The sequence below is a fragment of the Cariama cristata genome, unplaced genomic scaffold (genome assembly GCF_000690535.1).
Source record: "Cariama cristata isolate BGI_N322 unplaced genomic scaffold, ASM69053v1 scaffold12319, whole genome shotgun sequence".
NCBI lineage: Eukaryota > Metazoa > Chordata > Aves > Cariamiformes > Cariamidae > Cariama > Cariama cristata.
The window spans coordinates 122,157-133,320 of NW_009636484.1; the positions used below are offsets into that span (position 1 = coordinate 122,157).

The following is an 11,164-nucleotide window of genomic DNA, read 5'->3' on the forward strand; positions in this document are numbered from 1 at the left end:
CATAAAGTCATCTTGCAGGCAGCTGATAGCACACACAGAGCAAACTCGAGGTTTATTCCATCATTTATGTCACAGGTCTCCTGTAAATATCAAAAGAGCACTTGGACCCGTACTGAAGGATCCCTCTAAGTACACGCTAAACTCCCAACAAGAGACCAGGGGTTTAAGCCCATGATTGAGTTAAAGCAAATGCTCCACTGAATCTTTAAACCCAACTGTCCCAGAGTTCAGTCTCAGTGAACACGGTGGGGTTTTGTGGTGGTTTTTTTGTTTCTGCACCCCCCCCGCCCCGAATTTCACTGAAATCCTCTTTAACTGTTTGAGTTATCCATGAAAAATGTTCCCACTTCTCAAGAATCCTTGCAGATGTTTTGATGCTTTTCAGACTACTGATGGCTCAAAAAAACCCTGATGATGGCTTATTCTAAATGAAAATCACTGCCCAAGAGGCACAGCTTTATGTTATCCTCTGAACATTTGCAGGTTCTGAAGTCACACCAGACATGCATTTTCATAGCCATTAAGTGAATCTAATTGACTTTGCAGGCAGCAAAAGCTTGAGAAGGTGTTTTACAAATACTCCTTTTAAACAGTTTGGATTTTAAAAAAAAAAAAAAAAATCTCATTAGCATCCCTTTCGTACAGTAACTTCCCCCCGCCCCGCTCCCTTTCTCTCTTTTTTAAGAAATCCCATCACTAACAGTGCAATTCCAATAATGAGAACTTTACCAAGACACCCATCGCTATTAAGCGGACAGTAGCCGAGTATCTGCCATGCTTTTATTGCTCTGTCTCTAACTAACCATCATCTAAAATTGCTTAGTGCTTAGAAATGGCAGGTGCTCCAAACCAGGCTATTTTCAAAAGCTTCTCTTTGCAGTTCTACTATTTAACATTCTTTTAAATTAAAAGACTACAGATTTAGGTCTTCCCTGGATTCCCACTAGAAGTGTTACACAGTGTTTCTGATGCTGTTATCTAGTTCCAGGAAGGACGAACAGATTTGGCACCTCCAAAAAAAGAACAAAAAGCCCTGATCTCAGCAAATGAAATGTGGTTTTTTTTTTGCTGTATTCCAACTACAATAATGATTTTATATATCCTATTAAAATGGGAAGAATAAGGTTTACAGGAAAAATTGTAGCAGAAAAGATCAATAGGTTGTGTCCAGATACATCTGGGAGGGATGTGGGTCAGATGCTCTTAAGAAGGTGTAAGAAATCTTCTTGTCGGCAGTTCATTTGCCTTTAGGCAAAATGTTGTCTCCCCACCATCGCTGACACATGGGTTTGAGCACTGACGCACTGCGTTTCCAGCTTAGCAGACACAATATCCTTGTGCTGCTAACTTCTATTTATTTTCTCATCTTTGTTACTCTGAGTATTCTACCAAAAAAAATAAATACTTGTGCTCATCATGCAAAATATCTGAATGACAAACTAAGAAGGAAAAGAAAGTACCTATAGAATGAAATTAAGCAAAGGACATAAATTTAAAAGCTTATGGGAGGAAGCAGAAGACCGGAGACATACAAAGAGGGATGCTGGGTGTGGGACCAGAACTCTTGGGAAATGCCAGATGAGATGAATGAAGCAAGAACCAGGCCAGACAAACCCACTGGAGAATTCAACACAGGAATGGACAAGAGAGCCAAGCAGAATTCAAAGGATAAAAAATGCAAATATTGCAGTTTGACACAAGACTGGAAAAGTAGGATATGGAACTGCTGCAGCAAGGGAAGGAAGAGGGGGAAAAAATGGGGAAAAAAATTCAAGGAACCACTATTAGTTCCCATAGTAGATGTTATTATCTGTTGAAATGAGTGTTGTATGCGAGGTGCACTGAGGAACCATTCATGGCCGGACAGCTGGTCCATCACCCCCGCCATTTCAATGAGCACATAGACCAAGACCTGCAACTGTAAAAAGCAAATAAACTTGCATCTCTGATGCCGGTTTCCAAGTCAGGATCCAAGCACGCTGGCAAGAGAGAGTGGGAGCAGCTTGTATAGCAATTATTGGTGATCGAGGATAAATCTAGGCAAGTAGCTTACTTACAAATGCAGTTTTTGTCAATTCAAAACAATTTACACATTTGTCCTGAATTCACCAAAGATCTTCAGCTGGGAAAGAAAACAGAGAGGAAAGCCAGGCTGGCACTAATCCTGCGCACAGCTCATCCCCCAGCGCTGCTGGCCGAGACACCGGCGCACGGCTCCGTCCTCCCCAGGACCGCAGGGGATGTCCCAGCTGCCGGGACTTGGGAGATGGTCCCCCTCAACACCACCGCTTCAACTACTACTGGTATGAACTGCCTAAATATATAATTTAAACAGGGCCTGGGATCCAGGCAATCCCAGCACTGGCTCTGTATAGATTTAATAGCACCATGCAAAGAAGAACAGAGGGACCTGCCTGGGAGGTAACAAACATTAACTGTACCATGGCTCTACCATAATCAGTATTTTTAAAATATATACTTGGGTCTGACCTTTGCTTCTCAAGGAAGCCTATAACAGAATCAATCATTTAGTTTCAGGCTGAAAAAAGTATTACATTCACCACTAAATAGATTTTTTTGCTTCTTCATAGTGGTAACACAGAGAGGGAGTAGTAAATCAGCTTAATTTGGATCAAAACTATCCTCCCTTTTATTTTCCAGTTCCTGAACTGAAAAATCATTTTCTCATAAAACTGTTGGTTTTCAGTTTTGCCACTTGGATAAATCCTAGAAGCAGCACATGAATTTTAAGTGAGAAATATTACTTGCAAGTTATCATTTCAAGCAGTACACGCTAACATGTGACTAATGCATTGTATTTTTCTATTAGTGTTTACACTGTTGCAAATCCAATTTTAAACTACAATATCTCATGTAGCCACTTAAAAAATACACCTGTAATACATGTTTCCCGTTACCTATTTTGAAAAGTCTCCTTTCACTCACAGAATCCCATTTTAAAGCAGAATCCCTGCTTAGCACTAAACTGTGGGAGCCTCAGGTCTAAATTTTAAAATTATCCTGTAAGAAATAAAATTTTCAATTCTTGAAAGAAACACTCATCAAACAGTTATAGAAGATAATAAATGATATTATATATTCTCATAAATAGTTAAGTGATTGCTGGGGTCCAACGGGTCAATAGATGACTTAAAAGAATGGCTGAAAGCCATCTGTAACAGATACCATGGCTTGTACCTGGCTCTAACCAGACCACCGTGAACTAATTTTTGATGTATCCTTAATAAAAAGCATGAGGTTTCTTGGTGATTCCACTTAGCCCTTAGTAAAAAAAAAACAAAACACCAAAACAAACCCACAAAAAAACCCAACCAAAACCACCCCCCAAATCTTACTATTTTAGTTACAAGTAATAGATTGGTAAATAGAAACTAGGTAAGACATAGGTAAGACACACTGCTATCTTTGGATTCCCTTTAAGACTGCTTTCATTAGCCACCTGTCAGGAAAAAGAAATGATTCTTCATCTTCCTACGGGGCGGGAGGGAGTAAAAGGGAAAAAAAAAAAAAAAAAAAAATCTGAAAATACACTTTGAAGCTCCCTGTTTTGCTGATGCAGAAAGGAAGAACAAAGGCCCGTACAGCCCTCAGCTCCTCGCAGAACCAGATACCAGCAAAACACTCTAAGTCTTTCTTTTTACTTTTGTCTGGAAGAGAGTAGCATCATACATGCGATTATTTGTAACAGATCCCCAGCACTGCATTACCAAAACAAAAGCGTGTGCTGTGCAATACACCGGTAAGCAACGCTGTGGGCTCCCAGAACCCATAAGGGGCTCACGGCCGCCCCGAGCCCCGCCAGCCATTCCCATCCCAGATAATTAAATATAACCTACCTGAATAAAGATTTAAGCCTACAAAAGGAATATCAGAAATCCGTTCTGAAATTTGGAGAGATTTTTGAACAGTCCCTCTTCCTGAAAATCAGGCCATGCATTTCGGTTTTTACATTTTTTTATCGAAAAACTGCTTTTTCAATATATTTAGAGGTCTTCAGATAGAGAACAATGCCTAATGATAATTTCTAAAGTATTCGGGCCTCTGGTCATAGACACTGGGAGGAACCAACCAGACCACAGACACTCTTGGATAATCTTAAGAGGCTAAATATAACACTAAATATAATAAATAAATATAATAACGTGCTTGGGAATAAGATTTTTCAGTTCATGTTCCCATATCCAAAATTCAGTGTCAAGAGGGGCTCAAAGCTTTGTACTTTCAAAGTCCTTGCCACTAGTCAGACACCTGACACGAAGCCTAAATTTAGACTAAATTAAGATGAAAATCTTAATCTGAAACAGACTTTTGGGTAACTGTTTTAAATTTTGGCCATTCCTAAGAAAGCAAGAGAAGGAAGAAGAGCCACCGAAAACCCTTTATAAGAGTAATCAATTTGCATTTAAACTTGTCAAGAAAATTCTGTAGTCCTTTTTAGGTTTATTCACTAAGACAGTCATGAGAAATTGCACACAACCATGCACTAAAACATCCAACACTAGATAAAACATTAAAAAAATTACTGAAAACCAGAAAAAATCCCGTAACACCTGATGTTCCTGCCCCTTTCATGTTCAGAAGTCCCGGTATGGCTTGTGTTTGCTGGTCTCGAGAAGTTAACTGTATCTAAAAAAACCTACTGTTTAATTTATAAAACTTATTACTTTTTGTATTGGAGATTAATGAACAGCACTTGCATGTACCAGGGTTTTTAAATACCTGCAGGCAGAGCTTACACTCAGAAGCATGCTATCCACCCATCATGGCTACAACTCAAATACCGCTGCATTAACTGACAGTCATGTCAATTAGGTACTATCTTTAGAGAGAATTTTTGAATGCATGGAGAAAAAAAAAAAGGTTATATTGCTCTGCAAAATTTACTATAAAATCTATTTTAATCTGATTTTGACATGGGATCGTGCCAAAGCTCGTGGATCTGAAGGGAGAGCTATTTTTGTCTTACGGATACGCATGTTGAGGAATGAGTTTGTGCATATGTTCCTACTCCAATGATAAATAAATATGAGGGGGGGGGAAGGCTGCAGCAGCTTGCCCATCAACGTGCTTATCCCATCTGCATGCATGACTTAGCCCTGAATCCGCACCGCAGGCCGCTCCGCTCATCAGACAACTTCAGTTTTCCCATGTGCCAGCCCTTGGCTGACAGCACCGCTCTCCTACTCCGCACTACCCGAACCCCTTAAAATTGGAAAAAAAACCTCTGAATAATAAAGATTTCGTGTGGCAGAAAAAGACCCTGCAGATCCTCGACTGGGTTGAGCAGAGCTGACCCACGTGGCTCAGCATCACAAGGGACATAGGCTGTGTCACCTCCAGATCTACCCCGTGCTTATCGGCAGGGGTGCAGGGCTGGGCTGGGGCCCGGCAGGGTCAGCTCACCCTTGCTGCCGGGATCAGGGAAAGCCCTCGGTCAGCTCTGGGAACACGGGATGGACGTCAGGAGCTCCGGTGCGGGCTGGTGCTGGCCCCGGCAGTGCTGTGCCTTGCTCGTTGTGCCCATGCGAAATGCTTGCAGGACGGGGTTGCCTCCAGATGCAAAAGCCAAGGCTCCTCCGCTGCAAAACAAGGCAGCCATGTGTGATGGAGTGCAAGGCGTACTAGAAAAGACGGGTTTTGGGAGAGGCAACCTAACTTTAAAGGCTCTTTACATGACTCAAATAAAACCAAAATATTTCAATCCATTACTAACGCTGGACAAAGCATATCTCTAACACTTGGGAATATTAGTTGTTTTCCCTGTTGCTTCCCAACAAACTGCACTGGAGATGAGAAATGCCAAACCAGGCAGTTCCAGTGCTCTAAGCTGCAGAAATCCAAAAGCAACACGGGGAATTGCTAAGCAGCAGCATCCCTGACAGTCCCCCTTGCAGGAGGCCAGCCTCGGAAATACTTTCAGACATAATACTTCCCACTATAAAATATATTAAAGGTCTTTAATCCTAATCTTGTAGGATCTCTCTGATATGGAGACCGCATCCCTTGAAGCGCCCTGATTGAATTGCAGAGAGACGCCAGCACGTGAAATGCTCACAGACAGACCCTCCGCCGCCCGAGGACGAGACCTGCCCTCAGTTCCCAGCAGTGGTGGGGAGCAGAGCCGGGAAACACCGAGGCAGAGATAAGGACACAGCCTCTCCCCTGGGCTTTCCAGCTCCCAGCCCCACACCGGACTCCTCAACGCCCTATGCAGTGTGTGAGGAGAGGCACGCGCGAAAATCCCAATACATGACAGCTAGGTCAGGGGTTTGGCAGATACATGAGGTCAGAACGCTGCATAAGCCAGCAAGAAATGCTGAAGATAGGGATGCTTCAGATTCCAGCTGCCTCTCGGGCATCGTGAGCGGGGCAGGGTTCTCCAAAAACGCATTCCTCCACTGGGAAGCAGCAGCCCTGAGCCCTCTCCCGGCATCAGGTAACTAAGCCCTTTCTTTGCAAAGCAGGGGCTGCTCTATTCTTTCCAAACAGTGTTATCATTTGGCACCAGCACTCCTGCTTATCTGGCAGCTTGAGCATTACCCAGAATGTGGAAGAACTGGGCTTCATGGCCACCCCTCCACCCAGGGGCTCTGTGGTGGGGAGAATCCCCCCAGGCTTACAAAGAGTCTGGGCATGGCAGAGCATCTGCAGCTCCCAGGCTGAGGATCTCCTCCCAAGGTGGCCCCTGTATTTTCCCAGCACCCCAAAACTCACTGCTGCTCACCCTACAGCCCCCCTGGGCCTCGGCACCCGCTCAGCAGGGTTGGCAGAAACCACACGATTCACATCCAGCTGCTCACCTCCTCGCAGACACCTAGGTTCAACTCCTCTGGTGTCAGCTCTGTCCCTCTGGCATCAAACCCACTGCAAATCAGCCCGATCCAAAAGCACAAGTGAAATATTTGCTTGTTACCCAGACAAACATCTCACTGAAGGCGAGGAACACCTCACAAGGAACGAGCAGCAAACAGGATCTCACCTCCTCACAACCCACCTCAACTGGCTTCCTTCTGGCAGAAGGACGTGACCCCAAAATCTCTGCCAAATGGGCAGGACATCCCTCCCTTAGGCTCAGCTGAGGAATGTGCCACCCAAGAGTGGCAGGAACTGAACCCTAATGAGCTGTCCTCCCAATAGCCCCTCTCCCTTAGGGCCCTGTCTCCCAGGGGGGTTGAGACATCAGTGCAGGCTCTTTATCTGCACCCTCACGTACCAGGGGACTAAGGGCAGCGGGACGGGGAGGCTCTGCTCATCCCTGGACACAGCCAGGACATCAGAGGCACACGTCGTCTCCAAGCATGAGGCAACCACAGGCACCCACCCACCCAAAAAGCAAGAGCCGCAGATGCGCAGCCACTGCCGAAAACCACAGCTCTCAGCGTGGCGTGGTTAATGTGACCCGACACCTCCTGCACAACCACTTCAGCTTCATCTGCTGCATTACACAAGGCAGATGTCCTCAAGACTCCACCAGGTCCTGCAGCCACAGCTCTCCAGGTTGCCCATCCGGGCTCTCTGTCCCTCCTGCCCTGCAGTACTGGGCATTGCAATGCAGCCACCCAGCTTGTTGTTGGTGGCCAAAACCACTGGCCAAGGTCAGCTCCCACCACCACCAGGTCTTTGCACCACCACAACACGTATGCACACCCCTCAGCAGACCCTGCCAGGGCAGTCAGCAGCAGGAGATAACACTTTAAACCACCACGGAAAGACATGCTAGCTCATCAGCCAAAGCCCCGGCCCCGCTCATTTTGGAGCATAGCGGTTTTGCATCGGAGGCAAGGAGTCCTGGTTTCCATCAGCTCTCCAGTGGAGACCTCAGCCTCGCAAGAATCTCTTTAACACACCAACTGCTGCAAAAAATATACAGCACAACCAACTGGGACAGAAGCTTGAAGAGACACTGTAAAATTGATTAGTCGTCAAAATCATCAGACCATAAAAGAAGCTCCAGCTGTGCTCTTCTTATTTGCATAGATAAATGCAAGAGGCAGGGCTCTACTTAAAATTAATTCCTTCCTTTTTTTTTTGTTTACTAGAGCCTAAGTTACTCTGGTTGACAATTAAGCCCATTATCCAACTTCTCTCTTTTCCACCACCCCAGTGCCTTTTTTCACAGCCTATGAAGAAGAAAAAAGAAAAAAAAAATCCAGTAAGTGCTATTTTAAAATGAAAAACACAAGTTTACAAAGAGCTCAGGAAGGTGTTTGAACCATCCAACCTTTTGTTTTAAGACCCCAGCACAGGACTCAACACAAACAATTCCTTTCAAATCAACAGCAATTTCAAGTCATCCTGCTGCATACGAGCTCGAAGTTAAGTGCTGGCCCAAACGTTCTGCCAGATCCTTGATGTAAATGTAGGAGGGCAAGAGAAAACAAAGATTTAAATTTTGGCTAGTGTCCTTCTGCAAAATCACTGTCAGCACATATTTTTCAGTTCATACAAAACCCAGCAGAGGAAAGTTAAAACAATAACTAACTTGGAGGTGAGCAGTTCAGAAAAAACGTAATATGAGGTAACTCATGGGATTGTTCAACAGTAATCAGTAAGCTGGGTGCTTACAGTATCCCAGTGCAAACCAGGTCCTTTTGGTTCGGTTTTTGCAGATGCTTTGGCAAAACCACCAAGAATGACCCATTTTAATAGTTAAAATATTCCCTCACTGTAGATGCCTGCCTTACCAGAGGCTATTTGCTGCAAATGCTCTGTACCATGGTACCCCAACCCTGGGTCCCACAAGGAGCCCACTGCAAACAATAGGTTTTCAGGCCTGGGTACCACGGACGCCAAAAGCAAAACCTCAGCAAAGCCACGACCAACATCATGATCTGAAACCTTAACACCACGTCCCAGTTCTACCTTTGTGTTCATCACCCTAAGAAACAAGAATTCGTACACCCACCACAGAAATGCTCCCTTCCTCTGTTCTCCATGCTGGAAAAAAAAAATATTCAAGCAGGTAAACAAGGATTCTCCAAAGAAGGAGCAAGAAGTTGCCTGGTCGTACTCCCAGCCAAAGCCAGGCCAATCTGCAGTTACATCAGGTTGGGTTTTTTTAACTCATCCAGCCAAGCTCTGATCATTTCCAGCCCTTTCTGGGCCCCTGTTCCCATGCCCGATTACCCTGGCTGTGACCATTCCTTTCCTAACATCTCACTGAGAAAGCTCTCACTCACATCTCAGCTGGAGCAATACACAGGACAACGAGCCCTTCTCCTTCCCACTGCAATCGTTAGCCTGTGTGCTGATCTGTAAACCAGCCAAATAAAAGACAAACTTGGGGTCAGTTGTTTTATTGTCATTTTTCTGTCCTTTGGGTGGGATGGGCAGCGCCGACATGGCACGTCACTGCCTTTCTCCGTATGTTCACATGTCCAGCCTCCGAAACGCACAGAACTCCGGGCTTTTCCAAGACAACTGTATTTATACTGCTATCTTACAGGCAAGAAATCCAGCAACTGCATTTTTGGGGGAAACAGAAGCAAAACACTGGATTCACAGCGTGTGCACAGCTACACCAAATAGCACCACGCGGCTTCATGGCATGTGGACAGGCATCACTGGGGGTGCCAGTCCCGACCCGCAGACACCCTTCTCCTCCCCAGTCCCCAAAGCCTCTTTGGTCTTTACCTAATTATGACTCTAACCAACTTGCTTAACACCACTATCATTAAGAACCTTTAACAAGCACCAGCGAACCCATAAATCTGCTTTCTACGGCATGGCAGAAGCCTAATTACACATGATTAAATTCTGTCAAAAATTAAAGCCCACACACTTACTCTAAATTGAAATCAGCTTTTTTAAGTACCAAATAAAAGCAATGCTAACATTTCAAAGACATGTTGGCAACACAGCTGAACCGGATTACATTACTGACCCTAAACAAATTGAGGGCATTCCTTACTCTTCCTTTGAGTCCCTTTCCTTTATTTTCTATATATGCTGCATTATAAACACAGGCACTTTGATCCATGCCCTGAATTGTGACCATGTAAGTCCCAAGCATTAATAAGCGACGCAGCTCAAACATCTATTAACTCCATAATACACGTTCTTATTCCACTGGAGTCCCCTGCTACTTTCTCCAGCATAATATGTTGTTGAACCTCACTAGAGAGGTTTGGAAATGCTGTGCTACGAGCCCTTTTAGTTTTGCGACACCACCTTTAATGAAGATCGAGCTTTTCAAACACAAGTCACGCGTCGCAATTTTTACAAAAACAAGCACTGAAAACAAAACACAACCTGTGTGTAAGATGGGACAAGACCTGTACAAGATATGCACTATGATGGGAAACAAAATCGAAAGCAAGCGCATCTAAGATATCTGGGGATTTTCATTAGACGAAGAGCATCATTTTAGCAAAATGTAATATTGCACATTAGAAGTGAACGAAAGTTTGTGGCTATGGTATTTCCTATGAGTCCTCTAAAAGTGCCCAGAAAGAGGTTGGTCAAACCTGGGGAACAGCAATGATACAGCAAATACATGGTCACACAGAAAAACAACAGAGTAGGTACCCCGAGAACGTGGAACTAAGGTGGGACACTGGCATCTCCTTGCTCTCCCAGCTCACCGCTAGCACTATACGACCTCTAAAAGCAAACCTCAAACCCCAAGCGACTGCCCAGATGTCCCCTTGCTCTGGTCCTCAACATGGAGGTATGCCTACAAAAAGGGAAATAGCACCTGCCAAGTTCTAAAGGGAATTTTCTTCTTTTTTAAATAATCACATAAGAGACCTTTTAGAGCTTAACGAGCAAATATTATCATTAGATACTGTATTTTTAATTACATGCATATATGTAACGAATGCATGAACGCATATTATGTCAAACCCAGGCAGCATCCCTTTACATACCTGATCTGTGCCTCTTCCAAAACACTTGCATTAAGGAATGTTCTTCTTGCATAACATGGGAAAATGGGAAAACAGGTTCCTCTATGCATTTGGGGCTAAAAGGCCTTTCATCTCCCCTTCCTCCCGCTCTCAGAGCTAATACCAAGCGCAAGGCGCAAAGAAACACCGAGTTCAAGAAGTAAGGGCTGGGGTGGACCTAGCCTGCAGTAAATAACCCGCATCATCCAGGCTCAGTGTCCCCGAGCACCCACGTGTCCCCAGACTGGCGGGGTGCC

General features: G+C 44.6%; 1 protein-coding gene across 1 annotated transcript in view; it reads right to left on the reverse strand.

Annotated features, from left to right (window-relative positions):
* The window catches only part of NAT8L (N-acetyltransferase 8-like (GCN5-related, putative)), a 26,891-nt gene that overhangs the window by 15,301 nt on the left and 426 nt on the right, over positions 1-11,164 (reverse strand). The gene's annotated exons all lie outside the window — the stretch shown is intronic.